The 20,087-nt window shown below is 40.7% G+C and overlaps 1 protein-coding gene across 1 annotated transcript in view; it reads right to left on the bottom strand.

The window, feature by feature from the left end:
- SPOCK1 (SPARC (osteonectin), cwcv and kazal like domains proteoglycan 1) overlaps positions 1 to 20,087 on the bottom strand; it is a 245,896-nt gene that overhangs the window by 163,222 nt on the left and 62,587 nt on the right. The window lies entirely within an intron of this gene.

Raw genomic sequence — 20,087 nt, 5'->3', positions numbered from 1 at the left:
AGGTTACGTCCTAAAGAGCAGTAAGCAGTGATTAGAAAACAAAGTTTAAAAACTTCTGCAAATTCATCCCTTCCCATTTTCATTCCAAAATGTTTCACCAAATATGCCCCTTATTAAATATTTTCTAGCAACACTGCATTATTACATATCAGTTTATAAAATGTGCTAATAAAGATAGGATTCTCTTCTACATCTGCATTCCCAGGAGGAACCGTGTTTTCCTCTCCACGCAGGAGCCTGCTCAGCGCCTGCCCCACGTCACGGCCCATGACAACGTCCCACAGCCCCGAGGATGATGATTCCTCACTTGTTGCAGACAGGGCAGAAGTGTCCCGTGCTTTCCCTTGAGGAGGACAGGATTTGGCACTGGGAACAGAGCATTAGACTTGCCTTTGAATTCTCCAGCTTTGTTAGCAACCAAAAGACTCGTGGGGATGCAACGCTCTAAGTGAAGATGACGTTCTGCTCGTCCCACCGAGTGTTAATCACTTTTGAGAAATACGGGTTTGGTTTTTTAGGCTTTTTGAGCAGGCTTTTTTTTTTTCCCCTGCCTCTAGTAAGAGACACTTACCATATTTATCTAGGTGTTGCTTTGCTGCTGTTTTTTCAGCATCAAAAACTGCTAAATAATTCAAATCCCAAGAAAGGTTTCTCATGCTATTGGCATATGGAACTGGTTTTGAAATACAGATTGGAAAGGGGGTTCATCTCCATTTCAGTGTCAAAGGAATATTTTAGAGCAACTGCACCTTGCTCATAAAAAAACTACAAAACACCCATCTGCTCTGTAACCCTATTCCTTCCCTTTTATGCAGAGCTGGTTAGTCCTTTTTAAAAACTGAAATTATTTTGGCATGTGCCTGTAAAGACAGTATAAAACAGAAAAATACACAAAGGAAAGTATTTGAAAAATGAATTGCACTTTGTGTTAGCACTCTGCTGTGTGCTGAAATTCAGGTATTAACCTGGAGACACTGGAGGTTGTGGCTGCTCTGGGTACCTCCCAAGCCAAGGGGTGCTGCAGCCCAGGGCAGCGCAGGGTGCTGGGCTAGCAACGCAGAGCGCCCAAACTGACAGGGACGTGCAGATGTTTTCCAGCACTCAATATGGAAAAAAAAGAAAAAAATGAGGTAATAAGATAATCACTTTGATCAGAAAGTTTTCCGATTGATTTAAAAGATTTTAAAATCAAAAAAGACTGCTCAGAAAGCTGAAACTTCCGACTGGGACAGGCACTAACTCAGGTGAAACACCTCCCTGCTATAACATACGAATATGGCATTTTAATAGTAACATATCAACAGATCAATATTATCATATTAATAACCAACATGTATTAATGTCCCATCCATAACAATATTATTAACTGATAATAACAGTTCAAAGTATAACAAACATTATGATATTTCATATTTTATTCACGCTATGGCTAGTTACAGTTTGAAAGTAAAGAAAACCTACCTCGACTTCCTGAATACGTAAGCATTACAAATGAGAAGAGAAAAAAAGAATGAAATCAAACCATATAAAGATACATTAACATTCATCAATTTTTTTTTCTTTCGGTGGCTTTTGAAAAATGTAATTATTTATTTCATAAGATCTTAACCTCAGTCGTGTCATTTTCTCTCCTCCTTTCCTGGCTAGTCCCTCTCCACCTTGGCCGGGTTCTCACATGCTGCCTGTTAGCCCAGTGCTGTGGTGCTAGCATGGTGGAGCTCCATAACAGAGGCTTTTTCATTTCTTTTTGACTGATAAAAGCACCAGAAAGCATTTTTTCTACACACCTCAGCTGTAACACACCTGACACATAACACGGAATTAAAAATAGTTTTCCATAACTGACTTGACAGCCTGTTTATCTGCTGTGCTGGAAGGGAAGGCAAAACTGGGCACAGATCCATTTGAGTACAACTGGTGATGGCAAGAGGGGAATATTTCTGATGAGCAAACGCTTAATACAGATTCCTGCTTCAAGATTTGACCCCCAGAAAGTGCAACTGAGAACAGTTATAACCATACTAAGTGAAGACTGTGTAGAAAAACAACTACACACTGCTACCCTTGGGCCTCACATCATCATTACTTTGCTATTTTGATTTGAGTAATCAAGAGAAGAGATGAAACACATTTTGAAGTTATTTAAATCTCTTTCATTGCAGTCTGCAAAAATAAAGTTCTTCTAGGAAAAGCAAAATATTCTTTTATCATTCACTACACAGGTGTTATATCCAGCCAGCTTATATAGATAGGCCATTAAAGTCAAGCTAAAGAACATTCACATGATGAGCTAAACACAGAAAGGGCATACTAAAAATGGTACTTTAAAAAGCTCACAAAAGCTTTCTTATTCACATAGCCCATTTCTTTGTGAAACAGAGGCTAGGTTTCTACTCACTTTTACTAGTATTTAACCCAAGGATAGAGACTACAAGGGAAAATTCAGCTTTAAGGTATCAGTTAGTAATGGCAATATTTAAAATACTTCCTTACACCTTTCTCTATTGAATCCAGGGATTCATTTTCAGTCAGACAACACAAAACGAAGTAACATCAAGAAAATCAAACATATGCGGCAAGGTTAATTTATTTTTTTTCTCCCCAAAAGGATGATATGGAAATCATCTGCTACTGAGCCCATCATCTATCTAGATGAAATACTAAATAACCAAGAAAAATAACCATGACACAGGCAGAACTATTTAAAAAAAATCTCATATTTTGGGTTCTGATTTGCAAAACCAAACCTAGAGCTAGATCTGGGTCTGATGCAATTTCCCATTAATGGTATTAGGAAAGTCTGTGAGTAGAGATCAGCTGCAGGACCAACACAACTCCCCTCCCTTTCACAACAGCCAGTGAGTCCTCCCTCCTCCCAGTGCCAACATTAAAAATACATAAGAAAGGCTTAGTCCTCTTTTTTTTTTTTTCTCCTTATGACTAACACAGTAAACAAACAGCTTTTGGGTCTCCTGAAATTTATGCGTTTTTGCATACAAAACTGTGATGTTATTTCCACCACACTTACCTCCGTTCCTGCTCTTTGGTTTAGCTATTACCTAATACTTGATATTTCAGAAGAGCAAGTGAAACACGGTTGATTTAGCACTCGTGCACGCTTTGCTCGTCAAAAAGCAAGGCTTGCAAGATGCTCTTGTTTATAAATAGAGGCAAACATTAGCTAAATGGGTGCATAAATATTTATATTTTGTCACATTAATTGAGCTTATACATTATTTGTATGAATCAAGCAGAAATGAGATGCTGCCTGAGATAACTCCACGGAAAATCCTCTTTTTTTCCGCATTTTGCTGCAGGAGCTCGGGAAGACCATCCTGACCAGCGGGCTACATGGCCATCCCGAAACCACCAGCACAAATCTCTCCTCCAAGGCCAAACGTACAACAGGATCTACCCTCCAGTTCCTCCCTGCCAACAGGAGCTTAAGCTTCTGAGTGCCTCCAGGAGGGACAGTCATTATTTTCCTCTTCCATTTGTGATGTATGATTAAACCTTTTAGCCTCATAAAGACCAGCTGGGAAAAGTGGTAATTACCAGCTCATTGCTCTGCAAAACGAGCTCCAGAAAGACACAGCTGCATTTTCGGCCTCTCTCCACCTTGCAGCATGAAGATGGTTCCAACCTGGAGCGGCGCGGAAGCACCAGCTGCTGCTTGCTGAAGTCAATCGAGCCCGTAGCACAAACATCTCCCCCAGGCCTCCTGCCCGCGTTAAGCAAATAGTTTGTGTCAGCAAATTACACCTTATTTATTTATTTACTTGAGCAGAAGAGAAAATATTTTGCCTGCTGAGTCCTTCTGTGAATAGAATTTCCCAATGGTAGCCAGTGCCCAGAGCCTGCAGCAGTATCAAGAGCCGCTTCCAAAATCCAGAGCACGTCGAGCCAGCTCTGACCATGCTGAACTCTTTCCTCCAGCCTCTCCTGGGAAACAGTGAATTTGCATCCAGCCTGGATGCTTTTGCTTAGTGAATTGGCTGTGGCTTGTGCGCTGGATAGTTCCTTTCAACTTTGGCAAGAGAAACCTTTGAAAAGTTTAGTGTTAAATTTCCTGGAAAGGCCAGGAGTACAGGAGTTTGCTTATAAAGCCGGCAACGTTAAGTGGGGGAATCGAGAGAAAGCGGTTCAGACTGAACTAGCAGCTACGTCTAATGAAGGCTCTGGGCTGTCAGCACCTGTCTAGAATAGTGTGGCTAAGTCATCAATAAAGATGTAGGGAAAGTGTTTAGCCTAGAATGAAAACATGGCTCGTCTAAAGAGATCCTAAGTACATTAATACTGACTTATTACAAGGGTATAAAACACTTATCAGAATCAAAAGACAGACTCATATGGAATAAAAAAAACCCTCAGCATAAATATCAATCTCATGTACCCCATAAAAGACGCAAATTCTCAAGGCTCTGAAACTTTGGTGATTGTGTATTTTTTGTTCAGCTTTGTCTACGCCCGGAATATTGCTTTTTAACTGATTTTCACACTTACAAATTCTGAGGCTTTTTTCAGCTAAAATCAGGAGATGTCGTTTGTGTTTTACCAGAGAACTTTTCCAGGAGTTCCTGCAGGCAATGCTAAGGAAGTGGTATGCAGAACTTTCAGCAGCCTTTCTTTATGAACAGCCACAATGATTCATTAGGATGGCAAAAATTCCAGTAATTAAATAAAAAAAAAAGAAAATAAGAAAAAAATAAATTACCGCTGAGTCCACGTCAGCCTGAGTAAAAATTCTCATTCTTTAGGACTCAACCACACGGTCTTCTATGCAGAAACCTTTCACTTGGCCTATCAGAAATATTTTTGAAAATGCGCAAATTCAGAAGGAATTAAAAATAGATTTAAGAAAATCACTCTTTATTTATCCATCAGAATGAAGCCAAAGGGTATATCTCTATTGATGAGGGCAAACAGATGCTCATTTTCTCTACTTGAGCTCCAAGCAGGGTGAACGAAGGCCAGTTGTGAGCCAGGAGCTATATAGATGCTGTGTCAACACACACAGCTGATATATTTGGGTGGGTGAAATGATCACATAACTCTCAGCACTAGCTTGTTTTGCAATCCTGAAAACTGAAAAAGCCTTGATTCGATTTTTCTTTGCTAGCCCTTTTTAATTGAATAACTTTAGAGTGCATCATCGCTTCTGCCTGAACTTTTCTCTCACCAGCATGGGGTAAACCTCTTTTCCATGCCACGAGTTAAATAATTCCTATTAGCATTACTTACACCAAGCTTTTCCCACCTCTAGTTTGCCCTACAGACACACCAGCTTTGGCTGCAAACTGTAAAGCGTTCACAAGCCCAGAGAGGTAAAATTAGGGAGTCTCCCTAAAGGGCTCAGCGATCCTTGTGTCGGATGTGTTGTACTGCCTGAGACACTAGGCTGCCTCCAAGACCAGATCACAAGAATACCCTTGTGGTGCAAATACCTTATGGTGCAAATTGAAAAGTTGGAATTTGAAAACTCAAGCCACAATGGCCCCATCCAAACCAAATTCTCTTAGGGAAATGGGAGGGCCGTGTTCAATGCATTTTCTCCCTGACCTCCCATGTGCCTATTTGCAGAAACAGCAAGAGGGAGTGAGGAATCGGGGCTGGAGGGACAGCTGGATGTGGGGGCTTTTAACAAGGCCCGAGGATAACAGTGCAGTGATGAGTTACCATCTCAGCTGGAACAGAATTTCCTCAGGCAATCAGATCCTGGGGAAACCTGCAGGGAAGCTTGATAGTCACTGATTCCAAAACACATCGGTAAACCCCTACTCTCTCCAGAATTTGGTCTGAGGGATTTAAAGAGTTTCTGATTTCTTTAGTCACTCTGATTACACCACGATGCCTACAGCGTGCTTATGCAAATCTCTGCTTAACCAGAACTCCTCATCCATCCTACAGCAAACACGGTTGATTCAGCTTCTGAACTTCACTCGAGGCTCCCCGTGCTAGACAGTAAATTACATTTAAAATGACTTATTTGGAAACAGGAGTGTGTGGGAGGGAAAAAGTAGGTGGTAAACAGCAGAGGGGCAGGAGGAAGAGGATGGTCCCCAGGTGATAGAGATACACTGGTGTCAGAGGAGAGCGAGAACACAGAACACAGACCAACGGGGTTTTCATTTCTCTGTTAGGAAGTTCCCATGTGTGCCACCCTGTGAGCTCTGCCCAGGTCCTCAGACCGACCTGCAGGGAACTTTATCACACAGCGGCTTCAGCAGGACAGACGGATCCGCCGGGAAGCGCTAAGCTCGGCATCGCAGCCCAAGGAGCTCCGCTTGGATGGGAAATGAGATCCAGAAATATCTTCCCCCCTCCTTCCCCGGTGAACTTCCTAAAGGCAGCCTTACTTCTCATCTCTAAAATGACATTTTTCAAGAATGAGCAACTGGGTAGAAAAATCTAAGCCAGAGAGTCCAGTTGTCCTAATAAGCTTCCGATGAATTCCCAGGAATAACGTGGATGCCAGTGGTGCGAGATGAAGCCAAGGGACCTCCACTGGTCTACACAAGCTGAGAACCTGGGCAAGCAGCATTTCTCACATGATCATTTGCTTGTTTTCCACTTATGAAAAGCACTTTGCCTTTTTCTAGGATCACTGTAGGGAACATCAGGGAAGAATGGCCACCTACACGTTCCGCATAAAGAGAAAGATATTGTTAATAAATCATTTTCTCAATAGGTGTAATATTTAAAACACACAGCAAAAGCAAAGCTGTTAAAGTCTTTCCACGTCTTAATTTTAATTCAAAGACTCAAATTACATTTGTAGAATGCAATTGTTTCTAGGCAGCTGGAAAGCCAAACACATTAAGCTTGAAGGTTATAAAGCCATTGGCAATGTTACTTCGCTTTCAATATTGCTGCTGCTCTGAGAGCACTTTTGCAGTAGCTGTTTGACAGATTTGCTGGCCCTTTGCAGCCAAGCATTTGGGATTTGTATCCAGAGAATTACATCCACCTACAGGAATCCTAACACAACCACTGCTTTTGCACATAAGAACTGCTCTACTGCCAGTGAACGGCGGTCTGCATAATAACTAAATGCATAGATTTATTTTTGCTTTACTTTACGAGAAATCTTCAGAAATTTGTTTTGAAGTATGTGATTTTTAAAAAACTTACTATAACGGGAATAATCTGAGTACAAGATGAAATGATAATTCTCCTGGTGTCAAAGTTATAAAATGAAAGTTATGAATAAAATTGTAATCATATTCCACACAGATGCACAAAGCCTAAAGGTCAAAAAATACAAGGGAACAAAGAGTAGTTAAACAAAATCAACTGATCTAACTTTGGTATTTAGTGATACAATTTTCTGAGTTCTAAAGAGACAGTTAAACTAGTTATTTTGTCCTAAGACTTTAAAATGACTTCTTTAAATGCATAACTAATGACTAACAAGAGACAGAATTATGCACAATGTGCGGTCCCTGGAAGCCAACACACATTTGTTTTTACTTCATTTGGAGCCTCTGGCACCAACTGGCATTGGGGAAAATCTTTATAAAGGAGCCGTGTTGAAAAGTACAGACCTGTGCCTTTGGTTTGAGCCAGAATTTGAAGTTTATTAGAGCTGGATGAGGAACAAGCATTGATGGTCAACTAGTCCATGAAATAACCAGTTACTGGGTGAGCGAGACATTTGCAGACAGTTTCAGTCCAGAAGCTCTGTGAGCCATTACAAATGTGTGGTTTCCATTCTGGTTTACGACATCATTTCGCTAATAGTCTCTGGCATTTTATTTGAAAATGGACAAAGCATCAAAAAAACACTACCCAAAACTGACAGCAAGCTTAATGGAAACAAAAGAGCTAAACATCTGCACTGAGCTACCAGCAGTTGCCATATTATTTATTGCTGCAAACAGAAACCTTGTCCTTACTCCAGAAAGTGCTTCTCCCTTATTCACATATTACCAACTTGAGCATACAGTAATTCATTCTAAATATCTTGATTAGTTCATAACAGTTAACACAGAATGAGGTTTTCTGTAGCAGTTGGGGCTGGATGATTCACGGAAAGTCCCTTATGTCTCTTTTATGTTACTGATGCACTCATGTTCTCTCTACCCATTTTCTGAAAATTCAGAGGAAGAGCATGAGCATAACTTTTTGCCGACATGGGAAAATAAGATGTAGCAAAACATTATTTTACAGTCTCAGGAACCTTCTAACCAAGCAGCCATGGCTCAAGAGAATATATAGCCTTGAGATTTCCAAAAGACATTTTTGCCCAGCTCTGCTGTGAACAGGAGCATGTTCCTGATCTCAAGGCATTACAGTTGCTCACTGTTAAAGGGATTAAATCATGAAACTTGTCAAAAATAAACCAAAAAGGCAGTTTTACAAAGAATAAGACCTGAGAAAACAGCACTCAGAGACAAGTGAAGCATACTAAAGGTCATAAAATACTAAGTCACAAGACAACACTTGAATTCTGATCAGCTAGAATTTTACACTTGAGGTCCGGGAGAACTAGTTATTTAATTTTAACAACTGAAAAACAGTTTAACGGTGCAGTATAACTAATCTTCCAACCTTAGAGATGAAAAGTTAGAGCAAATATACATCTCCCACAGTAGCTGCACCTACAGAATATAGAATTACTAAGTAAAAGTCCTGAGAATCTCCAAATGTGCTCTCCAAATAAAGGACAAACAAACAAACAAAAACACCCCAACCAAATCAACTCTCTTGCACTCACTCGGAACTTCATAGGTCTCTTAAGGCTACCCAGAGAAAACCTCAACATCTCCTTTTTTCCTGAAGTGCTCTTCCATTTTCTGTTTCCTAAGAACAGGAATTTAACACCATATACATTTTAAACTACTTTCATCACTGTAAAATACAACCCACAGCCTGTAAAATACAAGGCTTGAAGCAAATGCTTAAACAAATAATCTACCTACTTGCAGCTTCTAAAAGTAAAAAAATCTCTTTGCTTCTTTCTGACCTCAGTGACTTAACTAATGAACGGCTGCCTTTGGTGCTCATCCTAAGCAATCTTTCACGCTCCTAAGCCCAAATTTCCCACCTTATTCATGACTCTTCCAAGCAGTAAAAATTGCTGGAAGAATCTACAGCAAAATAAGTTGGTTTACTTGAGAGACACTAATGCAGATTTCTTTAGCAATGCCAGTATTTACCCCAACTTGAAGTGGAGATTTAGTGCCACACTTGTATTTGCCTCTAGAGATGAGGCAATATGCTTGGAGCAAAGTTTATCCTGACACCATTTAGCAAAAGGAACCAGCAAAAACCCACACTTTAAAAAAAAATACCCTGAAAAGGTCCAATCTCACCTTTTGTAAAATATCTGCTGTTGAATACGGACACAGATAACGGTTTTAGCATTATCTTCACAAGGCCAAAGCATCGGCTCTCCCTGGATTTTTTGGCTATCACAGTTACATGTTTTCAGTTGCTTTCTGCTCCCAGGGAAGGCACAATTCCCTGCTGCTGGGCTCTAGGAAAGTCATTCCCTGGACTGCAGGAGGCCGTGGAAAAGCAGAAAGAGGCTTTTTCTTTTAGTTGTTTAAAACCAAGCTGGGAGTGGAATTTACACAGTGTTGAGGAACATAGCAAATATAGTTTTAAGTAAGAGCATCATTAAGAATAGTCACAAAAGCATAAATTAGGAAACTACAAAATCTACAACATTTAAAATACTTAATTCCTGGGCAATATAGTATCATAACACTGCATGAGAGTGAAAACACAGGTTTTAGTAGGGCAATTAATACCATCTTTTACATTAAAACCAAACTAGCTACTTGTAGCTCTTCCAAAACAGCTTTAATGCCTAAGAAAGATCCAATTAGGAAAGTACATTTCAAGCCCAGCAACGTTACAAAGTCTGGAAGATAAACTTCATCTCCCCACATAGTATAAAATTGCTAAGTCGTATAACGTTTGAGATATCTGAAGAGGTAACTAACAGCAGCCCATAAAGCAGCTCTTACTCTTTTGTTAGGAGATGTAACGGGGTTGGAAATGCTAATTAAAACAGAGGATTTCCTGCACTCAAGCTAATGCTTAACAGCTGAACACCAAGGTTGTCCCACTGTCGACCCCAGTATAGAAGAAATGATTTGAAAATGTGCTAGATTTGCTATTAGCTATGCAGAAACTGTGAAATGCAATCGCATGTTGGCAGAGGAACCCTCACAAAAGACATTTTTACAAATACCACCAAGCAATCACCAGCCACAGCAAGGGCAGCCGGCTCTGGTTCTAATGGAAGTCGGGAAAGGCGGCAAGACGCAGCCGAGCAGTCGCCACTCGCGTAGTTGTTACCTCTCTTGGCATTACCCTTTCTGCAATTGCATTTTGGCAGATTCCAGCAATCCTGTCAAGCTGTTTGTCAGCTCAGTCAAAGATAGTATGAGCTGGTAGCATATTTGAACAGAGGCGGCTCGTGTTCGCTGAAGTATTTTGAGAAACAGTTGCAATGCAAACAGCAACCTGAAAACATGAGAGACAAATGAGGCCTAATGAAAATAGTCCAAAAATTTTAATGGCAGCGTGAGGCCAGGACCAAGCTGCCCTCTGTGAGGCTCTGCTAAATCTCCCAGTGTGTCTAGGGTTCTGGTCTAGCCTGCCTGAGGCACCAGGACTGCTGCAGACAGGACAGTGCTTGGGGGAACCGGAGCCCTCGGCATGGAGTCTGACGCCTGCTTGGATTCATGTCAGACTCCTGCAATCAGTTAATACAATGAAAACAAGGGTTTGAGGCACTGTTTTCTATCAGTGGATTGTGAATTTTCCATAGCCGAGAAGCCCTGCAGCATGAAAAACGTATGGATTAGGCCCTCTCTCAGCTGGAACATTTGCTTCCAAAGCTTACTTTGATGTGAACTACCATTCTAGATAAAACATGCCCTATGCTCCCTGTCCATGACTTTAAACATGTTGGAGGACCAAAACAGATCCTCATTAAATGTTAGATGATTAAAAGGTCTAGATTGTTCAAGCTAGACTGTGGTCTGGTGGGTATTAATAATTGAAAGAAGGGTGATGGGAACACTTGACACAGTGTAAGGTATCTCCAGAAAGTGAAGTATACCAATGAAAGGAAAGCAAGGAAGGACCCCAAGAAGCAGCTGCCAACAGAGCACGGGCTGGATTTTTTAATCACTCTTTTCCTTATAGCAGAGTCTCCTCTGGACTTATATCTTCAGTAATCACGTCCAAGAGAGATAGGTTGATCCTGAGATTTGCTGGAAGGCAGTGCAATATATCTGCAACTATCCTTTCAGCAATCAAGTGTCATTAACCATGATAAGACCCAAGAAGAACCTCAAAAGAGTGGTCACAATAAGTCTTAACATCTGTTCAGAAGGATGGATCAACACAAACATCATGCCCACATCCCTGGATAACCCCACACTGCTTTATTTAGCTGTCCTACATTGGGTATCATTGCCCCTTCCCTACCTCTACACAGAGGCTACAAAACTGAGGCCTTTTATTTTGGCAAAACTCAAAGTCAACATAATTTGCCACCTCATATAACCGTACTCAATAGTCTATGTAGTTCTTTGCCACAATGAAGTGTGATTCAGAGAGCTTTCCTGGTCTCCCACACAATCATGTTTCAAACAATAACTTTTTCCTCCCATCTAAAGCTGCCTCAACTTACTGGTTTACAGGTTATTGTATCTAGTTCTGCATGATTAATCTAAAATTCCTGCCTTGAAAAACCATTCAAAATCTCCAAATAAGATAAAAAGGCAAAATATCATTATTCATAAGACTTTGTCATTCTGGATTTTAAGACCTTCAGCATTTTCTGAGTCCTTCTTTGAATTTATTGTTTTTCTCCGGAAGGTTTGTACTGACATTAAAGAGAACTGCACAATCACCTGTATATCTTTTATCTTTCTCTGCAAGGTTGAGTGATTCTACATTTTACAAACATCGTAAAGATCTCTCTACAAATGCTGATGACTCCAGCAGCAGAACCAGTATTTACTGAAGAGCCTTAGCAGCGGTTTTTGTTCTGTGCCTATTACTTCAGATTTAGTATGCAGCTACCTCAAAGATTTCTCATTACCTGTGTATTTCTTCACCTTGGTTCAGTTTCTTTTCTACCTATTTAATCAGGCTAACATATTCTCAGCTCTCACTAGCCAATTAAATTTCTCTTCATACTCGTTTTCAACCTCTCGCATGAATTTTTCTCAGTAAAACACAGTTTACCATTACTCTCTTCTGTCTCCTTCCCCTTTTTGTTCACATATCTAGTCCTCAGGATATGCTCTTGATTTTATTTCCTCTTATTATGACCCTAGCCTGGCTTTTTGGTTTTCTGTTATTGGCATCTCCAATTCATTCTCAGGTACTATCTCTGCCTCTGGCATTTTTTCAACATATTTTAGAAAAACAACTTATTTTCTGCTGTCCATTTGACTTCTGGCTGTCATCTAGACATCATGATTTTTCTCTGTCTATTCTGACGCATATGATGGATTCTCACCAGAGCGTCTGTCTCCTGCACGTCCTTGATATCTTTAATTACCTGATTCTCTTTATTTACTTTGCACTTACTGGGACAGATTATATTCTCAGCTAGAGCAGCATAAATTTGGAGTATCTGAACTGAAATTAGCTGATTTGCACATGTGTCAAAATGAAAGATATGAGAGGAGAATATATGATAAAAAATAATTCCTCATTTATCCTATACACTCCTCTATGAGAGAAAAACATGGCTGAGAATTTGCAGTGCTTCCTCCTAAGAGATTCCTTTCTGATTATATCAGTCATCTGCAGCAACAGAGCACTGGCAAAAACACAGGTCCATGATTTGCTAATGCTGCACAGAGAAAAATGTGAAAGGATGTTACACTTCTCTCGATAAAGGCAAAGTTTCAAGGAATTTCCTGAAAACTTCCATTTATCCTTTAGGAAAAAAAATATTCACAGAATCTTGTCTTTCTTACTGTCATGACATTTCCAAGTTCTCTAGATTGGTCTTTTTTTTACAAAACGTATCTTTGGACATTCTGATGAGTGATCATTTATCAACTACTTAGTCATCGAGTACTACATGTGTGCCACAGGGTTCTCTCCTACTCTCTATTACAAAACCACCGAAGATCAGATCAAATTCTAGAGCAAATCCAGACCGGGGTGCAGTTTCTTCCTTTGAAGATTTAATCACCCAGAAGCTCTTTGAAAACCGAGCCAAACAATTTATCTTCAGAAAAATGGTCGTTCACTGAGTTGCTTCAATGGAGTCCTCGAGATGAACCCGAGTGAATTCCTGCCCCTTAGGTCAGAGCACAACAGCATCCTCTGCATATGGTAAACCCAGGCTGAGAAGTGCTGAAACACAGAATTCCCATACAGGATATATCAGCCTCTACTTTCAGTTCATTCTAGACATGCAATGACACTCTATTTTTTCAATCAAATGGATAAAAATTTCCAGTTCACTAGGAAAAATATCCTCCGAGTGCTTTTAATCCACAATTGTTCCCCATATGGAATTTAAACTGTCAGGTCTCTGCTTTTTTTTTTTTTTTTATATATATGCTAAAGGTTGCAAAACACTTTCCATCCATTGCTATTTTTAGTTTTACACAGGTGGCTGGGCAAACTTTGATGGCAATTTTGTCCAAGGAAGAAATGATCATTTCCCCCCAAAGGCAGCAGCCGGCCTTGCTTATTCTCGGAGCTTTGCACGTCCTTTGCTCCTTCCCTGCCTGCCAGAATGGCACTACCTTTCTCCACAGATGACTGACCAGACCAGTCTCTCCTTTTCTGGATGAATAAAGAATATATATACATATTTTTTGCTTTAGATCCTCTGCTTTTTCTCCCTCCTATTTAAAAAAGTGTCCTCCCTTCCACAGCATTTGCCCTTTGGAAACACTTATTCGGGAGCAATGCTGGCAGCCTACCCCCAAGCAAGTGCCCCACTCATCTCTCATCTGCTGGAAGGATCATCATGAGATGCTGATAAATCATAACACTCTGAAACGTCCTGTGGATGCTCCTCTTTCTCTTTTCTTCCTTCTTGCTCGTGTCTTGTAAAGTCAAACCCTGCTTATGTCTTCAGAGTACAGAGCTGCCACCTCTGAGTGCTGAGCTAGCACAGGTATCTCTCCAGCTCAGAAGATTGATAAATAAAACATTGCTTTTATTAGAACCATATATATTCACCTGTCTGTCATCAACTGCGCTTAGCTTTTCTGGAATGCCTAGCAAAAACCCTGGGATAGAAGAGGAAAATGACAGGGTTGGAAGCATACGCAACACAAATGCACCTTCAAGCAGCTCTACACTGCCTGCCCCATATGTCAGCGTTACTCATTTCAGCCCAACACTGAAAATATGACAGTTTCAGACAGAATCGGGGGATGGTCTGCGACCTTCTCATCTCCTAGGACAAACTTACATAAATCCACCAAATACCCAACTTACCAAGAATAATTTTTGCTTTTTCAAGAACCACGTCCTACATTTTGGTATGCTAAGAAAGCTCTTAACCTTGTATAAACAAGTATTCCAGTATTCTCTTAAGCAGTTGGAACAACACATCTCCTGCAGTAGAGCATCATGATTTATTCCACTCTTAAAACTGACTTGAAGATAAAGAAACGTAGACAAGTTTTGTTACCGCTTCAATTCATCTGCTAATCTGTACAAAAAGTTTAAGCATATTAGGTGCAGCTTGCAAGTTTGTAATAGGTATTTAGCTTCTACCACAAGTAATTTAAGTTCTTAAAATGCACAAAATAACTAGAAAGTAGCAAAATACTTTTGTCATGACCTGCAGAGGTCATTGCATATTTGAAACCATGATGACAGATACGCACATTTACATGGGGAAGGTTACTCATATAATATGTTTCTGTGCACATGGGTTCGGAGCAGCCTTCCTCTTCCAGCACATTTCCAAGCACGCACAAAGGTGCATCCCAGCCCTCCCCTCAGCACCGGAGCTCTCGGCCAGGATGCTTCGGATCAGCTCTGCAGGGAAACGCTGCAGAGAGGCTGATGGATGCACACCGGGCGCGAGCGGAGACGGCTTCTGCAGCCATCCGTAAACCCCAATCATTTCCATTGCCTGCTGTCTGCTACTCAGAGCAGCGCTGGGAAACAATAACAAACGAGCTTCTTATTTATTTCTTTATTTTTTAAAGTTCGGCTGTATCATCAGGCAGCTCCAAGTGAATGACTGCATCCTAAGACAACCCTGGATCTCACATCGGATAACAAATAAGAGAAGCTTTAGTTCACTTCCCAGCAAATGGGAATAATAAAATGACATCAGGTTTCCTTTCCTCTAGAGCACTCTCTTGATCTCCAAGCATGAAAGAAAATTTTCTGATGATGACTAGACTATCACAAACATGAAAAGAGAAATTCCTAGGAAATAATGTGTTTAAAAATAAATTAGAACAGATAAAACGGTGAGTATAACCTTCCTCACCCATGCAGCTCTTTTTTTGAATTGCATAACAAATCCAGGGCTCGCCTGTTAACAAGCTTGCTGCTCTCCCTCGCTGAGATACACGGGTTCTAACAAAACACAGCTGCATTTAATCCGCTGCTACTTGCTTGTACTGTGATTACAAGGAAGCATTTTACTTTCAATGTCAATGAATGGATTGCTCCTCTCTCCTGCACGTACATGCAGTTAAGAAATGAACCTCTGGCATACAGGTTAGGCACAAATTCAGAGTAAAACGCCAGTTATGACCCTATTTAAAACACCTGAAGCACAAAAGAAACATGCCACAACATTCCCCATATCTAGAAACAGGCAACCAAGATGGAGCATGGGGGGCAATATGGACATGTCTGTATCTCTGCATGTTTCTTTGCAACACTGGGAAGCCAACTGCACTTGCCTGCTTTATTGTTATTAATAGTAATTATCAATAAGAAACAGAAGCGAGACCGACAGCCATTGGAAATTCTTTCCAGAGAAATTTGGTCACAGTGTTCAGCCACAACAGTGACTGGAAGCAGCACAAAAACACCCTGCTAGGAGAAAACAGAGCCATTTCAACCAGGTTTGGGCTATCTTGCACTAAAAGAATGGGGACTGTGTTATATAAACCAACTCAAGCTCAGAAGCAGACACATCTTGAAGCTCCGTGACGTGTCTTGAAAACCGGAGCAGGATCTCGGAAAGGAAAAAAAGATATAGGAGCTGTGTGACCCACAATACAGAACCATGGGCATGAAGCTGAAAAACCGCTCACTTGTTCAACGTAAAGAAGCAATTATCATAATAGAAATAGAGAATCGGGCTACAAGTTGGGCCTTTGGGCTTTTTACAGAAGGGTCCCTTTCTCAGCCAGCACAGAGAAACTTCATTTCTAAGATCTCCAATAAAACTGCAATATAAGCAAATGAATAAATCCATACTAATACCTGAAAAGACACCAAGAATTCAGTCCCTCCTGTCAAAGTATAATGCAGGAAATCAGACTCAGTTATTATATCAGACCATCATCACTGTGGAGCCTATGAATCTGAGTACTGAACTAACTGAAAAAGCTGACACATTTTTCATGTGCAAAAAAGATTGACCTTTTAAAATTATTTTCTAAATGACTTGCTGCCTCATTACGCAGAAACACTGAGGTCTGTGGCTTTAAATTAAGTTTACCTTACTGTTGAGAGACTGTTACATCACTTGTCTTGCATATTTAAAGAAAAGGTAGCATCTGCCCTGCTAACAAAACATCTGTTGCTCATAAAAACTTGACTGAAAGATGATCATTTGTAATGTTAAATTTCAGTATTTTCGGCAACAAACTGAGAATCTGAAGTTGTGCTATAGCCTAAACTTTTCAAAAGATATCCAGCTCCAATTTAAGGCTTCTGAGTGATAAAGAAGCAACTGGGAACCTACGGAATGTTCAATCCCCACTAATTAAGAACTGCATTACTGTAATCCTAAATGTACCTGGTTTTGATTTCTAAGCATTGACCGAGACATTCTGGTATCTTCCCACTATGAAAAGAAATCTCTAATGTTTGTTTAAGCTGTTAAATCAAATCACTATATTTAATAATTTAAATAAAACTACACAGGTATCAGACTGTACCACAAATGCGAGCCTCCTCCCCACAAACTATACAAAAAAGGGCATCCTTTGATCAGATGATGTTCCCAGATATTCATAGAATCATAGAATCATAGAATCATAGAATCATAGAATCATAGAATGCTTAGGGTTGGAAGGGACCTCTAGAGATCATCTAGTCCAACCCCCCTGCATACGCAGGGACACCTAAAGCACGTGGCACAGGACTGCATCCAAGCGGGTTTTGAAGATCTCCAGAGAAGGAGACTTCTAAAGTTCTTCTTTGTGGTTCTTCTAAAGTTCTTCTTCTGTGGTTCTTCTAAACCACAAAGAAATCCTGAGAATCAAACCCCTTCCCATCACCCCCTAATATATACTGGTGAGACTCAAGAAGAGGCTGAGCAGGAAAGAGAAGAAAAACATTTCAGTTTTGTAAAAAATATTTGCCAGAAACTATCAACCCTTCCTCATAGTCTTGCCACTGTGCAATGTCCCTTGCTCTATGCTCAGTGATAGCAGACTCGACTGGCACAAAACTGTGACATATACAGCGTAGTTTGGAGGGGGATGGCACGATCAATATTGATGTTGGCAGCTTCTCTTGAGTCCCAGCACAGCAGCTTTGCACAGAGCACGTCTATTGGCCGGGCTTCAACGTGCAGAAGAGCAAATTGTTTGCAAATAACTTAGTGCAGCCTTATTTTGCTTAGCCCTGATCAAGTTTTCCGGGGAGAGTGGGAGGAAACATTGCTTGTAGAGATAAATAAAAGATCATGAGATAGTGAATTATACATACCTTAAACGACTTCAACAAACCCACACAGCTAATGACCATTTAGGATAACCAAGTGTGTCTTGGCTTGATAACAAGGCTTGAGTATTTTGAGAAATTATCTATTATTGTTTCTTCTGGTGTTCCCAAAAGCACATTTTGGTTCTGGCTCACAAGTGGACTGAAGTCCTGTCCCCGCACAATGCAATTAAATTCCTAAGAAACAACCTCAAGATGTTTTTATACGAGTAACCCACCTTGCACAGTCGGAGTTAAGTCCCTGCAGCCACCGAGGCTGTAGAAGGGAAAGGAATCGGACCCTGAAGTCTCTGCTGCAGAAGGGCTGCCCTGCAGTGACAAGGACAATCCTGACCCCCCAGCACAGAACACCTCCCACACTAGTCCTGGAAGACATTCACTTAGAAACAAAAAGCTAATTCCCCTTTAAAGCTCAGACCATCTGAGCAGCATATTGTGCAAAATGCTGCAGTTAATATACCCAAGGCAGCAGGAGAGAGAGACACAAATTGGAGGAGGGAGAAAACAGGAGACAGTCTCTTCATCCCAATTACCACCCATTTAATTCTCTTAATTTTCTTTTAATCAATAACATTGTGTTCTACATACCAAATGAAACAGATGCTGAGGTAGGTTATTCTGTTACAATCATGTTGCCTTTTTAACACGAGTAATGACATCCCCAAAAGTAGAATTTGGTCCATTTTTTCTTAGATAAGAGTTCCTTTTTTTTTTAAGATCAAATAAAAATTGCATAGTTTTAGCCTTCGCATTATATAATTTAATTGTCAACCTTCCATCCCCTCCTCCTTTTTCACACACAGAAAAGATTATAAATGCATTTTTCTGGCTTTTTTTTTTTGTGTGTGTGTGTTTCCTTTGGATAGACAAAGCATGGATGAACATATCGAACACACGAACACGGCAGCTCCTGTCCTGTGGATCCTTCTCTTTGCCTCTTCTGGCCTGCTGTAGAAATCTATAGCACATTAATCATTTCTGAGCTCAATCCCAGCATGAGGTAGGAGAATAGAGCAATTTACTGTGCCTGCATTAGATTTTTCTTTCATCAGACTTTTATACAGCTCACTGGAAGAAACTAATACCTATAAACTTAACTGGAATGTGTTTCTGTGGAGGTTATGTCACTCTTGCACAAAATGTAAAAATAAAGAATTAAGTCCCTCTTACATAGACATTCACATTCAATAAATGCTAAATTCATTCATGCTGTAAATTGAACTAATCAAATTAGAGCTGTTTCTTCCCTAATGCAAGGAGGATAGGTAGGCACTGAGCACAACACAAACACCTGCACAGCTTAGCTGCAGGAGGCACCCGGATTCAGGGACAGCATGGGGGGAAATGGATTAACCATGTGCTGTAGCCTTTGGCACAAATCCTCCACCTTCTTATTCCCAAGGAAGCGCTCGGAGCTGGGGAGGGGACAGCCATGCTTGGTAGCACCCTAGGGTGGCACCCTAAGACCCTGCAGCAATTTCTGCAAAATACAACCCACCGAAAAGCCGTGATACAGCTTCCCCCTCTGGCTGCAACCAGGATGGGTGAAGACAACAGGATGAGAAATGATTTTACTTGGCATTAACTGACCATGTGGATACACAGAATTTGCAAGGACGTGGAAACTCTCACTCTTCCCTTGTCAACCATTTTCACATTTTCATTTTGCCTGGCATTTTGGCATAGTTCGTGCGTCGTTTGCTGTGAGAGAGCACGTAATGATGCTGCAGGATGGTCAAGTCTTCATCAGGCTCATCTAAAGTTATTGAACATTCCAGCCAGGCACACTCAAAAGGGATGTCACAAGTGCTTACTGTTACCTTCTCTTCCCACAAGCCAGATGGCCAATTTTAATGCCAAGTTTGAAACTTTAGTAATGTTTGTACTGTCAAAACAAAACAAAAAATACTCACTAGAGGATCTCTGCATATTTCATATTCTTCCACAAACCAGAAACAGTCAAAGAAATATCCCTTGAGGAGTGCGAGGAAGGAGAAGAACAAAGTTAGGCAGGGCCCAACCATAAGGATAGCAGAGCATGATTTAAATGTCTTAGCCATGGGGGCAGAGGGTGGGCTGAGCTGGAAACAAGCCAGAATTTCAGCTCCAGGCACTCCCATTGATCCGCATAATCCACTTCTTTCTCACAATTCACCTTCTTTGTAGAAAGGCAGGACGCTGCCTCACTCACCCATAGCCTTTTGGAGCAGTAG

The sequence above is a fragment of the Tinamus guttatus genome, unplaced genomic scaffold (genome assembly GCF_059628265.1).
Source record: "Tinamus guttatus ecotype Peru unplaced genomic scaffold, ASM5962826v1 Tinamus_guttatus_pri_ptg000710l, whole genome shotgun sequence".
Lineage (NCBI taxonomy): Eukaryota > Metazoa > Chordata > Aves > Tinamiformes > Tinamidae > Tinamus > Tinamus guttatus.
The sequence above is the reverse complement of the archived record's forward strand: the minus strand, read 5'-3'. Positions and strand labels throughout refer to the sequence as shown.